At 45.5% G+C, this 5,753-nt stretch overlaps 1 long non-coding RNA gene across 1 annotated transcript; it reads right to left on the bottom strand.

Annotated features, from left to right (window-relative positions):
- On the bottom strand, nt 1–4,844 carry LOC310684017. The gene is made up of 3 exons (XR_014514656.1): nt 4,707–4,844; nt 772–1,005; nt 1–75 (listed from the first exon to the last, which is right to left on the bottom strand). It is a non-coding gene; the product is annotated as an uncharacterized lncRNA (long non-coding RNA).
- Between the last annotated feature and the right edge of the window lie 909 nt (nt 4,845–5,753).

Consider the following 5,753-nt stretch of genomic DNA (forward strand, 5'->3'; position numbering starts at 1 on the left):
TTGATTCCAGTCCTGCACTCTCGATTTTCCATTCCGCATCCTGAAGGCAGCATGCAGAATAGGATAAGGATTAAACTGGAATGAAATGAAAACAGGAGGTAAAGGATAGTAATAAAATAGCAACATAAAATGTATAATCTTAAACCAGTTGTTTCCAAATTGGGCACTACTGCCTCGGGGGGGGGGGCATAGTATTACCCGGGTAAGGGCATGAGCTACTATTTATCTTATTTATTTGTTTGTTTTATTTCATGAAACTTATACACCACTTGCTTGTAAAAACAAACAAACAAACAAAAAACCAACCAACCAACCAACCAACCAACCAAACAAACCTCAAAGCAGTTTACAAAAAGGAAAAAATGATAAAACCAAGAAAAAATTACAATACTTTAAAGCATACAAAAACTTAAAATACAAAAACCGATTAAAATTCACATTGGCATTTATAAGCATCTGGGTAGGTTTGCCTAAAGAAGAATGTTTTTAGCAGGCGCTGAACGCAAAAAAAGTCGAAACAGTAACAATTAATTGCACATTTATTCAAAATCCAATTAAAACCGTTTAGCTTAGCCAGTTCCACAAAATTTGTGCAATTGATCCAGCAGTACTAGCCTTTCAAAGTTATTTACATCTCCAGCGCCCCCTGCTGCCCCCTTGCCTCTTAGTGCCCCCCCCCCAAATCCCACAGCCCCACAGAGGGCGGCATCCCGAACTTTGGGAACCACTGAAAAGGTAAAAGGTAAAACCAAGCCCTGGAGAAAACCTTACCTGCTATCCGGTTGTGTGAAGTTCCAAAATCCCCACATAGGTAGGAATAAGTGTTTCCTCCCAGGCCCACATGGGGCTCTGCACCACTGGGCTTGCCCACACCACTTCCATCCCATTTTCCATCTTGATGCAGTTGTTGGGTCTCTGGGGCTTGGGACTGGCTGGTGAGCACTTTTCTAGCGGTGCTGGCACTGAAGAGGGCCCAGAAGGACCAGGAGCCGCTGGATCTTTCAGCTTGTGGAAGCAGAAAGGAAAACAGATCAGCAGTGAGACAGCTTGGATGACCACATACATACGAAAAATTGCAAAGAAAGGGGTGCTTGGGAAAGAGCCGGCATGATTTCATGGGCAGAGCATTAACTGGCTTCTGGTAGGGATTAAATGAGAACCATCTCTGTCACTTTGAACTCAGGTGGGATATTAAAGTATTAAATAGATGAATAATAAACACAGTGAATGTAATGTATTCGCTGTACAATTCCAGGTATGGCTAAAGTTTGCTACTGCCTCATAAGTGCTTTAGTGCAAATTCAATTATTTATTTCAAGGAAAAATTAATGATGGGGGGGGGGGAGAGATACCTTCCCTACCCACTTATTTAGGCAAAAGGTAGTGTGATGTGTACCCTCCACCACCCCAAATCAATCCCCCCACATTGGGGGAAGTCAGTTGCAATTCTGCTTGTAGCTTTCCAGGGAAGGACAGTGTAGCAGTAACCCGCTTGGAAGCAGCTGCTGTTCACGTGCCACAGGTGTCCCAGTGAGCAGGGCCCAAGCTCCACAGGTGCATTCCAGGGGATGCACAGCACAGGGTTTTGCAACAAACTCAGGAGGTTCTTCAGCAGACCGCACCGTGTGGCAGGGTTCTTTGTTGCTTTACCTGGCCCAAGGAAACCTGCCCACCCCACACAGATACATTAAAACCAAGGGGGGGGGGGAAAGAAACGTCCTCACCCATTTCTAAAAGGCCACAGATAGTTAAAGGCCAAAGGCCTGGGTTACAGGGAAGAGTTTTCGCTTGGCGCCTAAAGATATAAAATGATGGTGCCAGGTGAGTCTCCCTGGGGAGAGCATTCCACAAATGGGGAGTCACATGCAGAAAAGGCGTATTCTCGTGTTGCCACCCTCCAGACCCTCGAAGAAGGGCCTCAAATGAGGATCACAGGAAGTTCGGGAAGGGTGGGGGGGTTGCAAAGTTAGTTTTGCTCCTACCTCACACCCTCCAGTTTCTTCCAAAACTGAGCGCAACAGGCGAATGTATTCAGCAGTGGCTTTAAGCATATCAACTTTGCTGGGCTTCCGGTCCTTCGGAATCAGTGGCACGAGAGCTTTGAGCTTGGAAAAGCAACTGTTCAAGTTCTTTATCTGTGTGTGGGGTTGTTTTTTTTAAAAAGCAAGCAATTAAAGCCGAGAGATTAGTGTCTCCTGAGCCCTTCAAGCCGGAGAAACTTTTCCTTCCTTTGCACTCATCCTGTGATGAGCAGTTGGGAAGAGCTCCCCCTCCCTCCCATCACCTGTCCTTCCAGATGTGCCTTTTTACTAACCTGTTCGTGAAACCAAATTATGGCTCATTTTCTTCACTTTGGCTGCCTGCTAATTGGACATGATATTGGGGTGGCTAACCTGTGGCTCTCCAGATGCTGGACTGACTTCCATCAGCACCAACCCAACTTGGCCAACCGTCAGGGGTGATGAGAGATGGAGCCTGAAAAGCATCTGGAGGCCCCCAATCGACACCCCTGTTTACTTTCAAGATTTGGCCTGAGGGCAGAGGGACAGAGATTCAAACTCCAGTTTTGCCATATGCTTAATAATCCTGTTGCTGTTGCTGTAATTGCTGCAGGTTTGGGGGTGTCAAACAACACTTAAGACAGCAGAGTTTTTAAGGGAGATGAAAGTGGTTTGGGAGAGGCATCACTTCACATTACTATGGTTATTATTAGGAATAACTTTCTGGTGGTAAGAGCTGTTTGAGAGTGGAAGGTGGTGCCTCCATTTGATGTTTTTAAATAGAGGTTGGATGGCCACCTGTCTAGGATTATTTAGCTGTGATTCCTGCATTGCAGGGGGGGCTGGACTAGATGACCCTTGGAATCCCCTCCAACTCTACAATTCTATTATTCTAATTACCTGCTATTCACTCTAAGGCCACAGAACAGTTACAACAATTAAAACACAGTTTAAAACAACTCTTTGTGCGTGCGCGCACCCCCCCCCCCTGTTTTTGTCTTTAATTAAATAGATTTTGCCTTGGTTTTGTCTTTAATTTTTGACACAACACAAATACCTGCCAGAGACAGAAGTGGAATGAGTGTGACATTATGAGCCTCTTTCAGCCTCCCTTCAACTCCCAAGAAACTATTGCCATTTGCCTTCTGCCAAAGTCTGATGCAACCAGGTTGCCGAACTAACCTCCTCAAAGTATACCCAAGCTATCTAGAGTAAACAGTTAGCAATGGCTGATTTTCTGATAAGAATGCTCTCTAAGACAGCTTTCCTGGAGGAATTGGCAGAAGGAAACAGTCCTTCCCCCAGAAGAAAAAATATTCCAGGAAGCGTTGGCTGGTGGCAACTGAGGAATGGCCATCTGGGTACAGAAAAAGAGCATCTCTTTCCCTACCAAGCCCTAAAGAATCAACTTGTAAAATGCAATGACCACTCCATACAGCTTGCAAGGCTTCAATGACCATCTATTTGGGGTATGGCAAATGTTGACATTTACCGGCAGTTCTTAATCTTTGGTGAGGCTAGTGGGAAAAGTCAGAAAATTTGGGCACTTCCCTCATTTCCTGGCACATTTTGAGCCCAATGTCATCCTCATTTCCACAATTTAACACTAAAGAATGGCTTTTACCATGTAAATATTGAAAATCTGCCCCCAGGATCCAATAATTCCTGAAATTCACCTGCACATCTCCAAAAACCCATCAGTAAATGACCTGTTTTTGCACTCATTTACTTGTCAACGTTAGCATTTGCTTGTACCAGCACATTCACATCCAACTCTGACTCAGCCTTTGACCACCTCGGAGGATAAAGTGTGTTTCACATTGTTACCCCACCAATTGCTTGAACAAAACTAAAGAAAAGACTAGAGAGCAGGAAGTATTTTGCAATCATTAGCAGATGTCCTTATGCTTGTCATGACCAGGATTTTCTTAGCATAATGTTCTGGACAGCCTTCCCCCATCCGGCTGCTTTCCTGGTGTCTGGGAATACAACTCCCATGAGCCCCAGCCAGAACTGACATGTTTCCATCAGCCGCAGCATCATATGACCAGGCTGGCTGGTGCTGATAGAAGTTGTAGTCCAAGACTTCTGGAAGGCCAGATTGGGAAGGCTGTCAGCTGGCAGGTGTTTCCCTTCAGAGTCAACCCCCACCCACTTCCCCAGGCTCCTCCTTCCACCAGTTCATTCAGCCCCTATAAAACTGGCAGGTGTTTTCATTTATGAGAGCCATCTTCAAATATCTGAGGGGCAAGCCTGTTTCCTCCTCCAGAGAGTAGGACTGAACCAATGGATTCAAATGGCAAGGAAGGAGATTCTGGCAAAACGTTAGGAAGAATTTTCTGAGGCTCTTTGACAGTGGAATGGACCTCCTTGGAAGGTCGGTGGACTCTCCTTCATTGGTGGTTTTTAAGCAGAGGTTGGATGGCCACCTGTCATGGATGCTTTAGGTGAGATTCCTGCCGGTGGTGCAATGGGTCGGTGTTAACCAGAAGGTTGGTGGTTTGAGCCCACCTGGGGACAGCTTTGGGCAGGATTCTTGCATTGCAGGAGCCTGGACTAGATGGCACAACTCTACTATCCTATTATTCTGTAACTAGGAGGTCAGAAACTCTTGTGGCTTCATACAGTGGACAGCTCCTTGGAATTAAGTTCTACTGTGTGTTCAACAGGGCTCACTCTCAAACCTCAGTCTCTGTGTCTGCTTACCCTCTCTCTCTCTTTAGCGTTCGCTGCTTGCCTCCTTCCCAGGACCTGATCCTGGTTCACCGTGGGAAGGTAGACACCAGAGGACTTCTTCCTCATTCGGGTGATGGGGGCCTTGACAGGCATGGGGCCAAAGTGATCATTCAGCATCTCACCCAGGATCATAGCGGAAGGTGCCGGGGCAAGCTGAGGCAGCTGCCGGGTTTCTTGCATCGCCATCCTCACTCCCTGGATATGACAAAGCAGAGCTGATGAGCATCAGGAGCAGCCTGGTCATGGCAAGAGAGACACCAGCTGCAGGTAAAACCCACCTTGCCACATTTCAGGGAGGGGGGACCAGCCTGGGATGGAGGAGAAAGTTGCAGCACTTAATGTTTAAATCCACACTTTTAAAAAAGAGGACCAAAACACAGCTAACTTTTGGAATTTGCACTTTTCCACATTTTGCAATGCAGTTCTCCAGCCAAAAAAACATTTATGAAAACATTTAGGGGAAAGTCTGCATACAAATATATTTGTCAGAACAAACCAAATGTGAATATATTAGGGGGAAATTTTCTTTTTAAAAAAATGTGCATTAGTTTGTATGCAAAGCTGCATACAAACATGTGCTGACTAGGACAAATTTGCACTGAAATGCTGATGAAGTTTCAGGGGGCTATTTTTCGGTGGGGGGGGGGGGATAACTCTGAAATTGCAGAAATGTGGAGAACCAAATTTAAGATTGGAAAAAAGAGACTCTGACAGAACCAAACTTGACCCTTCCACCCCTAGCGACCAGCTATATTGTTTATATATATATTCATTTATTGCATTTATATTCCATGTTTTTCTCCAAGAAGCTCAAGGTGGCATATACATGTTTCACCCCCTCCTCCTTTAATCCTCACAACAACCCTGTGAGGTAGGTTGGGCCTAGAGGCAGTGACTGGCCCAAAGTCACCCAGTGAGCTGCTTACCGATGATTTGAATCTTGGTCTCCCAGGCCCTAGTCCTACACTCTAAGCAATATAGCACACATTATAAATTCTTAAATGCATCTTTCCCTTA

This window comes from Podarcis tiliguerta, assembly GCF_965153285.1.
Source record: "Podarcis tiliguerta genome assembly, chromosome: 8".
Lineage (NCBI taxonomy): Eukaryota > Metazoa > Chordata > Lepidosauria > Squamata > Lacertidae > Podarcis > Podarcis tiliguerta.